This window comes from Halictus rubicundus, chromosome 15, assembly GCF_050948215.1.
Source record: "Halictus rubicundus isolate RS-2024b chromosome 15, iyHalRubi1_principal, whole genome shotgun sequence".
NCBI classification, from domain to species: domain Eukaryota; kingdom Metazoa; phylum Arthropoda; class Insecta; order Hymenoptera; family Halictidae; genus Halictus; species Halictus rubicundus.
In genome coordinates this window covers 6,240,595-6,259,696 of record NC_135163.1, presented here as the reverse complement: position 1 = coordinate 6,259,696, position 19,102 = coordinate 6,240,595, and the positions used below count along the sequence as shown (strand labels likewise).

The window sequence follows — 19,102 nt, the reverse complement described above, 5'->3', positions numbered from 1 at the left end:
TCAAGTTTTCCACCTACTACGTCATGCGAAACCATCCTCGAACAAAATGAACGACGTGTTACGAAACTAGAAATTTCAAGCTTCGAAGACGAATTCGCTTTTATTATTGTACTGTTATGTATGTTCACAATCACGCATTTGGTGAAAATAAAAACGAGCAGCCCACTTTTCTATCGCCAGAAGAATTAACGAATATTGTGACGTTAATTTGTAATTTATCAAAACGATTAAAAGAAGGGGAACACATTTTTATTTAGGTACAGTGTGTCGCAACTGGGTGCGGACAATTTTCATTTTGCCACAGAAATTTGCAGTCCACACAATTCTCCTTTTAGAAAGTAATAAAAATGTCGAAAATTCCTCAAAAATTGAACAATTACTGTACCACCCTTTTCTATTAGTTTATACAAAGTTACAACAATGAAGTGGCGAGAATTTCTGAAAATACTAAAGTATTTTCGACCGAGGTTTCCTGAGGCTGGAAGTGGTCGAAACGAATTACAAGACGCGTTGATTAAGCAGGTAAGGAAGTGGGCCGCCCGAAATCAAGGTGTGCAGCCCCCTGGAAATTTTCCGTTGAAGGGGGTCCATGTTCCACGGTTCCCCATCGAAAGTCGGGTCCCCGACCGTGACTTTTATCGTCGCATGAATGGGGCACCGTAACGGTGCGACCGGTTAGGTTCGTTCACACGAGGCCGATGCTCGTCATCGAGGATCCACCTGACGCAGCGCACCGTGTAACGATTTTACGTGGAAGTAGGTGACGGTCTCCTTTTCGGTTCCGCGCATGCATACGCGAGTACCGTGCCCCGAAAACGAATCCGGCCCCCTTCTGCCCCCCTCCTCTGCCCCTCCGAAGTATTCAGAAAATTCCCACACCGACACAGAATTAATTATTCTCCACCGAATCGGAGGATCGTTAAACCTACCGAAGAAGATCGAAGGGGGATCTTTGAAACGCCGTAACTTTCAGAAGAAAAATCTTATGGGGACCTATCTTAGCTCATCTTGAAGAGTGAAGTCTCTTCTTTAACCCCCCTGAAGTGGATTTTTTAAAAATATTGCGTTTGTGTCGATAAATCGAGTCGACAGCTGAATTCGTACTTTCGGTCTCGTAAGTTGAATTTTTAAGAAGTTATATTTTTGTATTAATAAACGGTAGAACAACAAAGTTTACAAATCGTGTCGTCAAATTAAAGAATGATCAATTGTAATGATCCCCCCCAATAATTCACCATGGAGCCTCATTCTGTAACACTGAATAATGAAATTTAGATTAGGATCTTAGTAGAGTCTTGTACGTGGTCGCCACGACAGTCTACCACTTCACGATTTAGTTTGTTTAAATTAAGGAATACAGATTTCACAGATAGAATTTACAAGGTGCTTCTTAAAGCTAGAAAATGAAGAATTCGAATGCGTCGCGTTAATTAATAAAAGAACCTTCTACTGTAACGATAAATAACGAGATTGGGATCTTAATAGAGTCCTCCATTTGGCCGCCATGACAGTCGGCCACCGATTTATTCCCTCGAAATTAAAAACCCCAGAACTAAATCGCCAAACTTACAACTCGTGTCTGCAAATTAAACAATGAACAATTCACCATGGAGTCCCATGCTGTAACGTTAAATAATGAAATTTAGATTAAGATCGGAACACAGTCCTCCACTAGGCCGCCATGACAGTCCCCAGTCTGAGAATCGACTAATTGATCTTTCCCATTGTCTTAAGATCCGCGAAGCCCATTGTCCTGTCAAATCTGGCGTGTACAGCTCGAACAAAACTGTACTAGTTAATGCATTATTAATTTCAACATATGGGATCGAAGTACGAAACATAACTGGGTCACTGAATTATGCTCGCCGGGAAGTATGTACAATATAGAACGGACAGTGGTGCCAGGAATTTCGTGGGAGAGCATCTCTCTCTCTCTCTCTCTCTCTCTCTCTCTCTCTCTCTCTCTCTCTCTCTCTCTCTCTCTCTCTCTCTCTCTCTCTGAAGAAAAGGAAAACGATGGCGCCACGCGATACCGTTTTACCGTTCGCGAATGGATCGCGATTACCAAACATCAAGGCGATGTACCGTAACTGTCGAGCCTCGATCCGATCCAGAAATGATCCTGGCACACACACGCGCACACTGTCTGCCGTGCGAGATATCGATATACCGGACGTCCTTCGTACTGGATCTCCCGTTCTCTTTTCGAACAAACAAATCTGGGAAACTGGAAACGATCAATCAATAACAAACTCCTCCGCTGTAAACACGTTGCTTCTATTTGCGGAAGATTAGTTCAACATTAGTTTAACACTAGCCTCTGTAAATTAGAATCCGTTTTTGTAAACTTCTTCTTCTTCTTCTACGAGAAAATTATGCGTTTGTGAGATGTAAGAGGCGACGGTCTGTCATGGCAGCCGAATGGATAAATTTCATTATTTAACGTCACAGAATTAGATTTGTCACTGAATTAATGCGACGCTCGCAAATTCTTAATTTTTCAGCTTTAAGAAACGACTTGTAAATTCTATATTTAAATTCTGTGTTCCTTAATTTAAACAGATTATACCGCTAGGCGGTAGACTGTCATGGCGGCCAAAATGGAGGACCCTGCTAAGATCCTAAATTTCCTTATTTATCGCTACAGTATAAGACTCTTTTATGAATTAACGTGATGTATTCGAATGGTTCGTTCCTGAATTTTAAAAAGCGACTTGTAAATCTTGTCGTTATGATCTGTGTTCTTTAATCTTGAGAGATTAAATCGTGAGGTGGTGGACTGTCATGGCGACTGAATACACATTGTTAAGATTTCAATTCAATACACTTAAGACACTTCGAATTCTGAATTTTTTAAATTATACCTCCTGCCTCCAAATGTTGTGTTCTTCAATTTAAAGATACTAACACCATACCGAAAAGCAGTGGACTGTGTATACGTCCGTACGAACTCTATCAAGACCCTAAATCAATTCTCAAGGACTCCACTCAGAGACAACCTACTTTCAAAGAGTCTCCAACCCACTGAAAGGTGTCATTAACTTTTTTTGGGCGACCAAACTCGACGAAACCCGTCGAAGGAACGCGGAATTACTCATCGACCGGCTAAAAGGATCTTCACTCGAATTCCTCGTGACCGGAAGTCTCCGCCACGAGGTCGCCGACGAGCCTAACAGACGACGGAACCTCGAATTCGAGCTAGTCCATTTCTCTCGAGCCGTTATGCCATGCCGGCAGGTGATGACGCAATCGAGCTCGCCGTTTATAAAGAAAACCTCGGGAGAGGCAATTAACGAGTCGCTTCCGCGGCCATTTTGGTCTCTCCGAACGCGGGAACGCTTGGATTGCTCGAGTTCCCGGCGAAGAAAGTAACGAGCCGTTTAGCGGAACTGAAATTCTTCTCTTTCAGCTAATTGCGCGATTGTTTTTTGTCCGAGGCGCGTGGGTGTCTTTGAAAACGAACCACAGTGGAACACAACCCTTCGTTCACTTAATTCACGAGAAATCGTCCATTTTCGAACCAACACAATTCCGTTAAAAAAGAAAATGGTACATTAATAATTTAGGATCGGAAAAGCAGAGGCTTTAAAACGAATCACAGTTCTCAAGCATAGGCGATTTCTCGAGTATGGTAGATTTAGTGGAGAAATACTTTTCGGATCCGCTGTGCATGACGTAAGCGGCAAGGAATTATGGTTCTGAGGGTACGCGGGCGCGCAACGAAGATCGATGCTTTTATGAAATTCCATCGACGAAAATTCCTCGATGCCGTCGGAGCGGCGTGCATTATTTTCACGCCAGCGTTCGCGGAATCGTCGGTCATAACCCAACGAGCAGAAACTCTCCGAGCCAGCTTCTGTCCATCCTGCGAGAGAGACCTTGAACCGTGCTACTTCTCGGTAGAACTAGCAGCACGAGGTTCCAGCCGAAGCCAGGCGAGCGTAGACATTTGCCGTGGCCTCAGATTAAACGCGGTTTTAGCACCTCGACTTTACAGCCGCGATCTCGTGGCAGCAGATCGTCTAGCCTAATCGCCCCTTTAACTCCTGCAGCGACCCTCCTCTTCTTGCGAAACCCTCGCCGCATCGTTTCTCATCTTTTTGCTCCATTACAGAGGTCATTCCGGTCTCTCAGATTCCGAAAAATTTATTTTCCAAAGGTCGTAAAAAAAGAGTTTTGACAAAGAAATACACTCGACAGTGTTAAAATATTTCTAGACTGCGGATTTTTATGCAAAATTAGAATTGTTCACGTTCATTGGAAAATGCCGAAGCTACATTTACCTTTTATCCTTGGAATATTTTTACTGTTCGAATTTCATCTCATTTTTGCCGTTTTATCGCTAATATTCGAACGATCATGTTTCTCTGTTCCAAAGAGGCAGTTTGCAAGGTTTTGCTGCTCTACGATTAAAATGGAAAATTGTTGTTTTTGCCGAAGGAAATGGCAAAAAAGAAACTGGACTGTCCAGATGGCAGAGGAAGCTGAAAATAGTCGGTCACTAAGCGCGCCTTTGACCATACGGTACCCTATCCTACTTGCTGGTCGCCACGCAATCATTATTTCGTCTCGGGCGTCGCGTTTCGGTGGTCGACGATCATCAAACGACCGATCAGTCGATGCACAGAGATCTCCTAACCGTGAAACCATTATTTTTCCACGATCATTAACCTGTCAGCGGCGTTAGTTTTTCGCCGTAGACGCAATTAAGGACAAAAAGAGAACTAGACCTGTTCCGGTTAAAGTACTGATCCGAAATGCTGAACATTTTGCGCAACTATTGAGTTTGTGCAATTTATTAATACTTTATGATTGTTATCGGGCTGGTCAGCAAATTTGGTCAATTTTTCTGGAGCAGACTCGTGGAGAAAATGAACCTTTTTGGTGTCATGGCGGCCGAATGAAGGACTGTGTTGAGTCTCTAATCCAAATTTCATTATTTTACACCGCAGTATAAGATTTTTTCATAAATTGATGCGACGATATCGAATTGTTCATTCTTTAATTACCAGAAACAATTTTCAGATTTGGCTTTTCGAATCTGTGTTCTTTCATTTAAGGCGACAAAGTTGTCAGGCGGTGGACTGTCATGGCGGCCGAACGGAGAGTCGTGTCAAGTCTTAATTTCATTATTTAATATTGCCAAACAAGATTTTTTCATAAATTCTAGTGCAGATTTCGAATTCTTCATTATTTAATGTTAAGAGGCGATTGGCAGATCCTGTTTTGAAAATCTGTGTTCTTTGATTTAAAGATACTAAATCGTGAGGTGGTGGACTGTCGTGGCGGCCGAACGGACACCGCTGCTGAAGATCCTAATCTAAATTTCATTATTCAATGCCGCAGCATAAGCTCCTATCTCCAATTCCTTTAATTTGGAGAAACGACTCGTAAATCTTGTATAATAGAATATGAAACGGTTGCTCTAATGTTCCCCCGAGTGGCAAACGCGTCTCGGCTCGGGATCGAGAGATCTACACGCGCTACTTGCTCGACGATCTACAAGTTTGCCTCGCGTGCACACGTTACATTTCACTGGCCGTCTATCGTCGATCGTGGCGGCTTTTCCAGGGGACTTTTACGACCCTCGCGTGACTTCGTGAAATGGTACCTGTCCCTCGTCGCCGCGGAATCTAGACTGTGAACGATCCCGATGGTCGTTTACCTAAACCGTTCGAAAGTTTATCCAACCGATGGATCGTGCTGACGATTGCCAACGGAGAAAACGCGACGATCCTCGATGAAAATCATTGTTTCAAATGTCAAGTCGTTGACGAATGGCCCCTTTCAGCTCTTCAAGTCATTTACCCATTTTTAACTTCGATTGTTAATTTTGAGCTGCTGTGATCGAGGTGCGAAAAGTTCGATGAGCCAATTCACAGTGACCTTGAGTTGACCTTCAAACAGAGATCAGTCTCGATTCCTTTAACACGTTCGTCGCCGCGTCACCCATATGTAGGTGACGGAATTATTTGTGCAGGTTTTAAAATGAATTTTTACGTTGATATATTCATTGTACTAAACTTGATTAGGATCTGTAACATGCATGAAAGTTGGAGGATTACTCAGTATCATACATTTAATTTTTTGCAATTTTTATTTCATTAAATAACTTACTTTGATTTTATGGAATTTTTCGGGTTTCTAGTTGGGCGTTCAAAGTGTTAAAAACGCACGATTAAAATTCTGATTCATGAACTGGAACATGTTTTCTTGAGTTTTTCCATTAGTTTATAGCTTCTAAAAGACGACGTAAAAGTGCCATAATTGAAAACAATTTGGCACACACTCTGTCAAAGAAAATACAGTGAATACAGTACAGCTACGTGTACAGGAAACGAACGATAAATGACTATAAAACATCCTAAATAGCTAGAGTCGATAAATTTATAGGGATTTCGACATCGCAGCGACTAAAATAATCGATTTACGTCTCGCGGCTGCGATTTCCACCGAGAATTTCTGGCTGATCCAGTCTGTCGCAATCTCGATCGAGCAAGCACGCCTGACGTAACAAGCAAATCCGCTGGAACCTGTCTGATAGCAAAAAATCGATCGAATGAAAAAAAAAAGATAATTAATAAAATAATTCCGTCAGAATTACGGCTGTCTCCGTTATCTGGTTTCCGTCGGCGCGTGTCAGAGGTGGCCGCGCGAAGCTAACGGTTTCCCATGGTGGAAGAATGAGCCCGCGATACCGGAATGCAACAGGCAAATCGAATCGTTGCACCCGGGCCCCCCTGTATGCAGCTATGCAGGTGCTCGTGTGCTCCTTCCTTCGCCAGATCTCTGGGTAATCGGGCGACGTTCCATTTACAAAGCCGAGTTCCCTCCGTTTCCGTCAACATCGAGAGCTGGCCGGGGGTCATCGATCCCGAAGATCGTATCTCGAACCCCTTCATCATGCCATTTTTTCTACCATTTTTCCCCGACATCCTACCATTTATTTCATATTTCTTGCACTACTGCACCTGTTTCTGAAACCGGAAATTCAGATTTCTGAGATCGCGCGCCATTCAGTTTTGATATTTATTGTTTTTCATATTTTTTGAAATTCTCAGACTCTTGATTTTACTATTTATTTTATTTTCGGAGGAATTTCTTAGATCCTCGTACTCTACACTCTGCTGTTTCTTTTTTTAGTTGTTGCTTCGATACTGCAAGCATTTTTTAGTCTCTTGTGTGTCCTACATAAAGCCAGTTATTTTTCACATTTTATTTGACTGCTGTTACTTATTTTTCTATTTTATTTTACTGCTGTTACTTATTTTTCTATTTTATTTTACTGCTGTTACTTATTTTTCTATTTTATTTTACTGCTGTTACTTATTTTTCGATTTTATTTTACTGCTGTTACTTATTTTTCTATTTTATTCTGTTAATGCGATGAGATTTATTTACATTTATACGTTATCTTATTACTGCAAGAATGTCTCAATTTTTCATCTACTCTTGACAACCGCTATTTATTTTTGATGTTATGTCTCATTACTGCTAGAATTTCTTAATCCTTTTTATGCCCTAGATTCTAGGTGGTGCCATTTATATTTTATTGCGCTTGCTGTTTTATTGCAAGCAAGAATTGCTTAATCCTTTACTTATATATTCGGTCATTTATTTTTTATTGCGAGAATTTCTTAAATCCTCATACCTTCGATTCTGCCATTTGTTCTTCGGTTGTTATTTTATTACCGCAAGAATTCTTTAGACTCTTATACGTCCTCGATTTCACCGTTTATTTCTTACTTGCTGGTATTTCTTATTTCCTTGTGCTTTTTACTCTTATTTTTAATTATCTTATCGCTGCAAACGTTCTAGTCTATTATACGTCCTTAATTTTTCCATTTATTTCTTGCTTGTTTCTTGTACCGCTACAGTTTTTCGATCACGCCATTTATTGTTTCACTTATCTCATTTCTTCAATCCTTATACGTCCTCGATGCCGCCATTTACTTTTTATTCATTGCTTGATTACCGTAACATACGATTCCGCTGTAATTCCACGAATGCTTGATTAGTACTAAAAATATCGAACGCTATAAATGCAACTGCAGTATAACACTTTATAATAATAATAAAATTCAGTTTGACCAACGAGAAATTGATTGACCAATCAGGGTGCGGTCACAGCGGACGGATTCCGGCTCGGTGGCCAGTCCCGCTGAGTGCAGCTTCGCCATTGGCCGAGCCGGGATCTGTCCGCTGTAGCCGCGCTCTGATTGGTCCTCGTTTTTCGTTAATAACTCCTCAGCGAAGCCGCGGAGAACATTTTCGCAAAGGAAAAAATTGCTTGAAATGACCTCGGGAATCACCTGTCTCAAGAGAGTCCAATATTTCGGGTTTATTTTTTCATTTTATCTTTGAGTAAAAAAATTAAAGAGTAATCGTTCAATTTTTAGGTTATTTTCGTAGCGTTTTCGTCATAAAAATAATTGTTAAACACAATGTTGTACGAGTTTCGAAAAGGTTCTACTGTTCCCGCTGCCGTCAGAAGTTATTTCGACGCGTCTTCCTCCCCTCGCCGCAACCTAATCGAGCTTAGCATCTCCGCCGAGCTGACAATGGACGATTCATCATTAACCGCATGATCCTAGGAAAGAATCGCACTTGTTCGCCGCTTCCTCGACTAATTCACAGCGTCTGAGGCCAGTCATTCAACTCTTCCGCGAGGATTCGCACGGGAGAAAGTCGTGCGCGCATGATGCGTGCACGCTCTTCGTCATCGTCGTCCCTTTTGAATCGTGTGGAAAAATCCCGCTCGGGGATCCAGGTCAAGGGCGATCGCGGCCAACTATAACGCGGTCCCGATGTGCCGTCGATCGTGGATCGCACCCGGTGAATCGGCGACGTCGAAAGTCGATCGATCATCGTTTCCTCCGCTTTTAATTCGTTTTTTGCTTTCTTCGGAGGGATCGCCGGCGTAGAAAGCAAAAATTTCTAAAAATTTCTCCGACGCCTCCGCGAAAAATCCTCCTCGAAATGCTGATACAATCGACCAACCAGAGATGGAGTCCTTGAAATTTTTACAAATAAAATATAACACTCTTGTCACTTTATCCGCCGGAAGCCTGTTCATTTTCAATAATTGTGCTGAAATAAAAGCAATCTTGAAAATACAATACCATATTTTATATAATAACCCTAAACAAAATTATTAAATTACTGGGGGCGAGATGTACGTCCACGAATTGCTATTGGTGTTGATGGGGGTTTTTTAAAAAAAATTCTTAGCTATGGTAGACCGAGTAATTAACCCTTTGCACTCGAGTGGTGACTCTGAAGCGCCATCAAAAATAGCTGTAGCATTATTTCAATGAAATTACAAAAATTACAAAATATTTGTTACGTTACAAAATTCGTGTTCAATAGAATACTGAACATTTAAATATTGTATGTGGAAATCGGATCAGTTTCGTGTGAGTAAAATGAGAATATTCTAAGACGGAAGAAGAATTTAGTTTGGAATTAAAATGGGGCCGAGTGCAAAGGGTTAATAAACGCGCGAAGATAAGGCCAGGAATTAATTTGTACACGCGATAGCATATCGAGAGTGAACGGAAACTCGCCTGATGAATGTTCCGCCGCTAATGAGAGACCCCTCCCCAAACAGCAACAGATAGGGAATCAAGGAAAGACCACTTTTTTCAACCCACTCGACTCGAGGAATTCAAAGTTCCGCGATTCCATCGGCATTGTGCTTTCACTCGGTTTGTTCCGAGATGCCCCGCCCTTCTTAAACGGTATAAAGGTTGGATAATAGAATCGAGCACAAGTGTTCCAATGATGCAATCCACTCACAGAAGAGCCGTTCTACGTTCTAACAATAAGATCGCGCCCGGAGACCTCGACGCTCGCATAAGCGCGACCCCCACCGACCATCGCGCTTGTGCAGGCGTTCATGTCTCTCGGCTCGTTGGTGTCACCTATACGATCTTATGGCGACACAATTTTCTTTCAAGATTAAATCTCACTCGTCCCTGTTGTACTTCTTTATACCAACCGACGATGTACCCAGACAGTTTAATCTTAAACAAATATTTTATTAATTGTGATTCGGGTGAGAAATTTTGGAAGTGAAATTCACACGGTTCTGCGAAGCTTGTAGAATAATTCTTCAAGTTTTTCAACGACAGTTTAAAAATTGTTAAGTTCTTCAGATAATTCCGAGTATTTTTAACTTGAATTTGTAATCGTTGTACCGACGATTTTTATGCGTTTTGGGGGTAACTTCAATTTGTAATTGTTGTACCGACGATTTTTATGCGTTTCGGGGGTTACAAAAATGATCAAAAAATACTAGAACATAATTTTTAACGTATCTGAGAATAAGAGCCTATTTGGTCTCAAGATTTGTTTCAAAGAAATGGAAAATTGTACATACAAAACATTCTGTTGGATTTGCCGAGGAATCTTCGTTCAAGGAGCCTCCAAAAATGGAACGATAATTTTTATATCGATTCCATTTTTCAGATAAGCATTTCCGAGTATGGTTACGATCGAGACGGCGGATTAACTCTGACAGAAAATCGGTAAATGGCCGGCCACCTTTGGCCCAGCGTAGGAAGCGTTCCCTCTAAATTATGTAGTCGTCCAACCGAGCGGTTTGACACGCTATCACGCGAGCTGGCGAGCGTATTACATGGTTCTCGCGTATGGCACAGCAAAGTCAGCAAACTGGGATCAGAATCGAGCGCGAGAGAGGGCAGGGAACTCTCCGCGTGCGTGCTGCCAGTACGCGAGAGTCGTCTTTTGCCTTCGTTCGCCTCTTGCGAATATCAAACTCTGTGCGCGTTGTTGCGCCATCGACACACGTTCTAACTGGCTCGATAAACTGGCAGACCGTTCGATATCGTTCCACTTTACAACCTGTCCCCTTTGGTTATTTTATATCCGACCAAAGGCCGACGAGAAGCGTTACACAGGCGGTTACGTGTCAAACGCTCCGTGGCAACTGTCCTTTAGATTGATCTTTCGCGAAATGACGCTTCTTCATTTAACGCTAACTAGTATTTGACCGGGGTAGGTTCAGTGTTAACCCTATTTATGTATGCTTAAAAGTGTACAATTGCCACGTTCATCAGCATCGTTCAACAAAATTCACAAAGGTCGCCCAATCCTTCAAAATCAGATCACTAATATAACATATCGAGGAATGACAATTTTTTAACCAACAACTAAACGATTATTTCTGTAAACAAAAAATTGTTTTATATGCTCGAAAGATGGACAAACACAGTCGCAATGTTTGAAATTGCCACGTCTCCCAGCATCGTTTAAAAAAATTCGCAAAGGTCGCCTAATCCAGCTACCTCAAAACCAGATCACTAACATATCGAGGAATGAACCATTTTTAACCAAAAACTGAACGATTATTTCTGCAAATAAAAAATTGTTTCATCTGCCCGAAAGATCGACAAACACAGTCGCAAAGTTTCAAGTTGCCACGTTTACCAGTTTCTTCTAAAAAAATTCATAAAGATCGCCTAACTTAGCTAGCTCAATACCAGATCGCTAATACAACATATCGAGGAATGAACCATTTTTAACCAACAACTGAACGATTATTTCTGCAAATAAAAAATTGTTTCATCTGCCCGAAAGATCGACAAACACAGTCGCAAAGTTTCAAGTTGCCACATTTACCAGTTTCTTCTAAAAAAATTCATAAAGATCGCCTAACTTAGCTAGCTCAGTACCAGATCGCTAATAAAACATATCGAGGAATGAACCATTTTTAACCAACAACTGAACGATTATTTCTGCAAACAAAAAATTGTTTCGTCTGCTCGAAAGATTGACAAACACAGTCGCAAAGTTTGAGGTTGCCACGTTTACCAGTTTCTTCTAAAAAAATTCATAAAGATCGCCTAACTTAGCTAGCTCAATACCAGACCGCTAATACAACATATCGAGGAATGAACCATTTTTAACCAACAACTGAACGATTATTTCTGTAAACAAAAAATTGTTTTATATGCTCGAAAGATTGACAAACACAGTCGCAAAGTTTGAAATTGCCACGTCTCCCAGCATCGTTTAAAAAAATTCGCAAAGGTCGCCTAATCCAGCTACCTGAAAACCAGATCACTAACATATCGAGGCGTGAACCATTTTTAACCAACAACTGAACGATTATTTCTGCAAATAAAAAATTGTTTCATCTGCCCGAAAGATCGACAAACACAGTCGCAAAGTTTGAGGTTGCCACGTTTACCAGTTTTATCTTAAAAAATTCACAAAGGTCACACAATCCGGGAGGGTTGGCGTTTCTCTTTGTCCTCTGGTGGATGAACATTGTTATTGTTGTTAGAAGTTATCCGGGGAGATTCGTGGAAGAAGAACGCGAGAAAGCAGCTCGAGGGAAAGCCGATCGAAGGAAAATTGAACGGTTTCGGGAAATCGAGGGTCGATAGCGATAATCGACGTCCTCGGAGAGCGTCCGACCGGCCATCGAGTGAAAGTCGCGCGCGCGTCTCGGGCTGGTCGTCGCAGGAACAATGACGCGGGAAGCGGATTTAATTACTATAGTTACAAGGAAGAATGGACGCGTTTGTTCTGCCAGTGTGTCTCTGAGAGACACGGTTGTAAGTTGTTCACGAGACTCTTCTGCGGGATGAAAGTCGAGCAAGTTACGTACAACAAACGAATCTAGACTGGCTGTATCATTATTCTTTGAATGGAGATTTGTTTATTCATTTCCCACATACATTTTTACCGGATCAATGTCAGAGACACACTGTTCTTCGAAGAAGTTTCTTTGTTGCTGCGTGAAATTAGGTGGAAAGGCAATTTGTATAAGTACATTGCAGTTTGCATGCATTTGTGACAAAAATCAGGTGTAATTTAAAATAACAAAAATATTAGAAGACTCTAAATACATTGTTATATTATGGTAAATGTATTAAGAACGAAAATAAAATTCTATTTGACTCGAGTTTGCAGAAATTCATGTAGAAAATTTTTAATTTTCAAGTTTCTTAAAAACATACTTTGTGACAGCCGTAGGCGTCACTTGTTTATCCGAACAAAAATCAAATTTTTAGGAAATTATACACATCGATTCTAAATTCGAATTTTTAATGTAGAAAAGAATGATGTACTGACAGAAAAAAAAATTAAGTGCATCACGACATGGAAGAAAAAGTGGCCTTTTTCTAAATCTTAAAATGGCGTATCCTCATCGTTGAACGTCTGCTCAAACAGCACAGTTTATTAAAATGTATTGCTTTTTGAACGCCCATTAATGTCGGAAGCGCGACAGAAATAATAAATTCGAATGATAAACATCGACAGGAACAGATTTTCCGAGCAGTCGGATGAATGGTTAAATGATGTTGCTTCTGGATCGCTATAGCGTTCGTTCACTGATTGGACAAACGACGAGGCCGAAGAATGCGACGTGAAAGGCGACGCACGATCGATTATCCTTGTAAATCTCTTCCCGATCGTTGTCTTTTTTCCCCGAACGATCGAATAACGCCAATAACAAAGACGTTGTTGGCCGAGCGTTCGCGTCGAGAATTATAAAGGACGCGGTACGTTCACTCGCATATTTACGGTACCGTTAACCAGGTTACTTCGCGGGCACGACCGTTTATGAGAGTACGGCGATCCTCGTTTACCATCGCCGACAAAAACTGCTATTATACTTAATCCATCAAGGCGTTGCGTAAACACATTAAACATTTCACTCGCAATTCCCCCCTCCCCGTCAATTTTGCATTATACGCTCTTCCGTGCCGCAAGTATAATAAACACCCGTTTCTTCTCGAAAATGCTACAATCGTAAAAAAATTGTTTTCTACATTTTCTAGACATGAGATCTATGGGGAATACAAGTAATTAAATTATGGAGGGCCCCCTTCGCGGTCAAAAAAATAAAAATACAGTTTAAATCGAAAACCTTTGACAAAATAAATTCCACAGAAATTCTTAGTACTCGAGTCAATTTAGGTTAATTGGATACCCCCCTCTCCCCAAGGGTGTCAGCCCAGGTCCCCAAAATTAAGGGTCCACCGCTGAACGTGTCAATATGATAGCAATTTTCGAGACAACACGTGTCATCAGTTTTCCATTCAGTGTATCATGCAAAGCTCTTTGGCAGACGTTAACGAAAATGGCTGGAACAACAATGGACCCTTAATTGCAGCGAAAGAAAACGGAAACGCAGCAGTGATCGAGAACGCAGACGTTTTTAATTGCGTCGGGGTAATTGGAGAAGCGCGTCCTTCGGCTTCGGCTCGCTTGGTAACGCTCTCGGATCTTCTCGCGCGAGTTGCAACACGCTTGTAAACCTTTTCTCTCTCTTTCTCTCTCTCTCTCTCTCTCTCCTCTCTCTCTCTTTCTCGCTCTTTGGATTAACGTTCTTAATTAAATAACGTGTCCCGGTGATGCGCGTAATCTTTCTCTTGTTCGTCTGATTCTCTTTCTTTGAATTTGCGCAACCGACGAACGACTTTCTAACCCGTGGTCGATCCCACGCGAGCCTCGTGCGTTCCCGTTTTAGCGTTCACACGTGCTCGAGGATCGGCCTAACCGCAATTAGGCTCGCCGGCTCGGCTCCGTTTTCGGCGATCTATCCCCCCGACGTCCGTAGCCGCACGGTACACCGTGTTTTCGCGAAACGATCTCGATTTCAACGGAGAAAGGCGCACACGTAGATGCCGATGGACAGGTGAGACTGCACAGGTGCGCCCGAGGGGGAACCATTAGGCCATATTCTGAATGGAAACTGGTGGGGAAAATTATGTTTCCGATGGTTGAACTGTTGATATTGATTTTTGTGTTTTCTTCGGGAAAACGGTGCTCGAATACTATTGTTTTTACTGGCTTCGAGATTACTGAAGATGTAGAGCTAAAATTGTAGATATAATAATCATAATTTCGAGAAGAAAATTATCCATGTCCCATTTTGTTCCTTGCATTTACACGCGCTCGTGCAATTAAAGATCAACAGAGCCAACATTTTTGTCCCCCAAAGTTGAATAACTTATGGAGGAATTGAATCCTTTTTTAACCAACAATAAAACGATTATTTCTGCTAACGAAAAATTGTATCCTGCTCTCAAAGTGTTGACAAATACTGTCGCGAAGTTTGCAGTATCCAGGATTACCAGTTTCGTTTAAAAAAAATTCCAAAAGTCGCCTAATCTAGGTCTCCTCAAAGCTAGATGGTTAATCTAAGACATCAAGGGATGACAACTTGTTTTAACCAACAATAAAACGATTATTTCCGGTTAAAAAAAATTTAGCAGTATGCTCAAAGGATTGACACACACATCCACAAAGTTTCAAATCCCTACGTTTGCCATTTTCGTGCATAAAAATTCCCAAATGTCTCCTAATCTAGGTCTCCTCAAAGCTAGATGGTTAATCTAAGACATCAAGGAATGACAACCTGATTTAACCAACAATAAAAGATTACTTCCGGTTAAAAAAAATTTAGCAGTATGCTCAAAGGATTGACAAACACATCCACAAAGTTTCAGACCCCCACGTTTCCCATTTTCGTGCATAAAAATTCCCAAAGGTCTCCTAATCTAGGTCTCCTCAAAGCTAGATGGTTGATCTAAGACATGAAGGAATGATAACCTGTTTTAACCAACAATAAAACGATTATTTCCGGTTAAAAAAAATTTAGCAGTATGCTCAAAGGATTGACAAACACATCCACAAAGTTTCAAATCCCTACGTTTGCCATTTTCGTTCATAAAAATTCCCAAAAGTCGCCTAATCTAGGTCTCCTCAAAGCTAGATGTTTGATCGAAGACATCAAGGAATGATAACCTGTTTTAACCAACAATAAAACGATTATTTCCGGTTAAAAAAAATTTAGCAGTATGCTCAAAGGATTGACAAACACATCCACAAAGTTTCAAACCCCCACGTTTCCCATTTTCGTGCATAAAAATGGACAAAGATCGCCCAATTCAGCTGACTTGACACTAACCGTTCTTTTTCCGTGGGATGACCCGAAACTATAACGTCACCGAGTCTTCCACGAACAAACTTTCTTTCGCAAAAACAGTTTCGTTCGGCGGCAGACACGAAAATCATCGTTATCATTCGGGAATCAACGAGAGAGAAGTCGTCCCATTGTCTCTGCGAACATAATCGCGTGGCGATTGCGCCGTCAAAGAGGAACGCACGAGGTAGCAGTCTGACAGCTTTATTCGAGGAAGATCGAACCCGAGAGCGGAGAGAGAGGAAGAGAGAGAGAGAGAGAGAGAGAGAGAGAGGGAGAGAGAGAAAGAGAAACGAACAGAAACGAAAGAAATAGGTCTCTCGAGGAGAAAGGTAGGCGCACGAAATTCCAACTCGGATATATCATGCGCGCGCGCGTGTATGTGTGTGCCCACCAGGCTAGAACCCCGGCAACAAACCTAACCGGTTCGAGCAACAAGAAAACGATCGAATCGTTCCCGGGAAAAGAGACGTCATCGGAGAGGAGACTCTCTTCAATTACCATTTCCTCAGGATATACGTCTGCCTCGATAAGAAACTTGCTGGCACCACACTATGGCTCCCCTCTCTTTCACTGTAGCCGTGCTCTCTCGGTGTCCCGGTTAGTCACCCTGTTTCGTTTCGCTATTGACAAAACATTCGAGCGGTTGAATCATGCGCGCCCACGCGAGCTTTTAACGCGTTAAGTGCCGCGTCGGTCCGTAGGGACCGGCGTTCGACTTTTCGTTCGGGCCCAGCCGGTCCTCGAGGAACGGCCACAGATTTTACTAAAAATTATTACTATACACGTGCAAAAAAAATAATTTACACAATCTCTGCAGTCGTAAATTAAACAATTTAGAATATGGCAAAATTACCGGTTCCGTAAATCTAATGTTAACCTGTTATATAATTTTTTGGGCACAAGTCTTTTTATTAAGCTTGAACAGCAATTTTTACTACAATCTATCAAATAAACCAAATTTAATTAAGATCCTCAAGCCGTGAGAATGTCACAAAAATTATTGTTACGATCAACTCTGTCTTCTCCAATCTTGTGTTATTGAATACGTTCTTTTGGTTTTGCGATGACTGTTGTTATTTGTTACATTGGCGTGGCACTCAACGTGTTAATCGTATTTCCATCCGAGTCGTCTAACTTGCGAAGGAATCGGTAAAAATTCCGTTCTAGGATCGAGGGACGCGAGATCGAGCAAGAAGATCCTCGATTTCCCTGAAGGAATCCGTCCCGTGGAAAGTAATCGGTCGCGAACTTCAGGGTATGCGAGCCGTTTTTGCAGTATGCTTGTCTGTTTACAGAAGAAACGAGTCGTTCTCGAGCGACCGGGGAAAACGCCGAGCGTTTATCTTTTCCGATGACAAAGCACACTGTTGTCGACTCCAGGGGAATCATAGTATTCGCTTGTAAACGACTTTATTCGACTTAAAGCAACCTATGCGACTTGCAAAAATAATTTTAAAAATCGCCAGAGAGAAAGAGATCGAGACGAAGCGTGCATACAGGAGAGATTCAAGCAGACGATGCCCGAGATTATTCTGAAAAACTTTTTCCTTTGCGGAAATGTCGTACGCGGCTCCGTTTTCGAGTTATTCGCGAAAAACGCGGACCAATCGGAGCGCGGTTGCAGCGGACGGGCCCCGCTGAGCGCGGCGTTGCCATTGGCCGAGCCGGGGTCCGTCCGCTGTAGCCGCGCTCCGATTGGTCCGCGTTTTTCGTCGATAACTCCTTAACGAGGCAGCGGAGAACATTTTCGCGAAGGAAAAAGTTGCTTGAAATGACCTTGGGAATCACCTTTTTCAAGAAAATAGAATATTTTGGTATTCTGATACCAGAATGTTGGCGAACAGTCGCAGAAAACGATGATAATTGTATGATCGACTGATTGCCACAGTTTTTGCAAATGAAGAATAGATCGAAGTTGAGCCGAAAATCGTACCGAGATTTTTGCAATGACCCGATAGATCTCGGACACAGTGGCAGTGTCCCCAAGAACACGGTAACCGGTGTTAGCGGTCAGTTAGCCGGAGATTTCTCGCGTCCTTTCCACCGCCTTCCGGCGAAATCCGTCTTTTCTCCCCTTTTGGGCAGATCTCGCCGCGCGAGTGTCGAGGAAAAGCCGGTCGCCCCGAAGAGAGACACCGATTTCGCACCTGGAGGACTTCTTTTCTCTCTTCTTGTCTCTTCCCTGGCTTTATTCGCGCGGATGACGTCAGTCGACGGGCTCCGAGGCGAGGGGACGTGACGGAATTCGACGCCGATACCGTTACTGACGAGTATTGGTCAAACGAGACGACCTGGACCCCTTGTCATTATGGTCGGCGTCGGAAGATGTTGAGGAAAAGTGGGAAGATAGGTTCGCGTTTCGATTTGTACGATCCTCATCTTCGATTCAATACGATCCTTATAAAGTTCGGAATGAGAATGTTAAAATAGCCAAGAGGAAACCACTGTTGTTGAAGACCTACCACCAGCAACGTGATCCTTAACTTACACCCTAACTCTTTGCACCCTAATGGCTATCCTAAGGGGCCAATAAAAAGTGATACACTGTGATTTAAAACATTTTTGCATCGCTACGTTTGTATATGAGAAATTGATAAAAATGTACATTTTGTAAGCAGGAATAATAGTAATAAATGTCGTATATTATGAATGAAATATTCTAGATCAGAAGAAATGTCTCGGTTTTTAAGTGGAAACCGTTTTCAGTGCAAAGGGTTAATAGCAATCTGCTAAAGCGACGAAACAAATCGACGTGACCTAAATACAAAATTCTTGAAAAATAGAGGAAAAAATTCAGAAAAAAATTATCAAGAAGGAGAACTGAAAAATGATCAAGACAGTGTCTCTTGCTAACCCATCCTCTCAACACTAACCTACCAAAACAACATCGCAAATCGCCATAAACAAAATCCAAACGATCCTCCAAAAGTCTCGCCAACAAGAATAAAGACAAAAATCAGGAAAAAACTCATCGAAGTAAATCCACAAAAAATCATCTAAACAATCTCGTCCCCTAACTGATCCCCTCACCGCTAACCTGTCAAAACATCACAAATCGTCCCAATCAAAATTCGACACCCGGATGAAACATAAAAATTCACGGCGATAAAAATGAAGAGAAAAATAATAAAAAAC

At 41.9% G+C, this 19,102-nt stretch overlaps 1 protein-coding gene across 1 annotated transcript in view; it reads right to left on the bottom strand.

Annotated features, from left to right (window-relative positions):
* Sas (stranded at second) overlaps positions 1-19,102 on the bottom strand; it is a 32,599-nt gene that overhangs the window by 12,673 nt on the left and 824 nt on the right. The gene's annotated exons all lie outside the window — the stretch shown is intronic.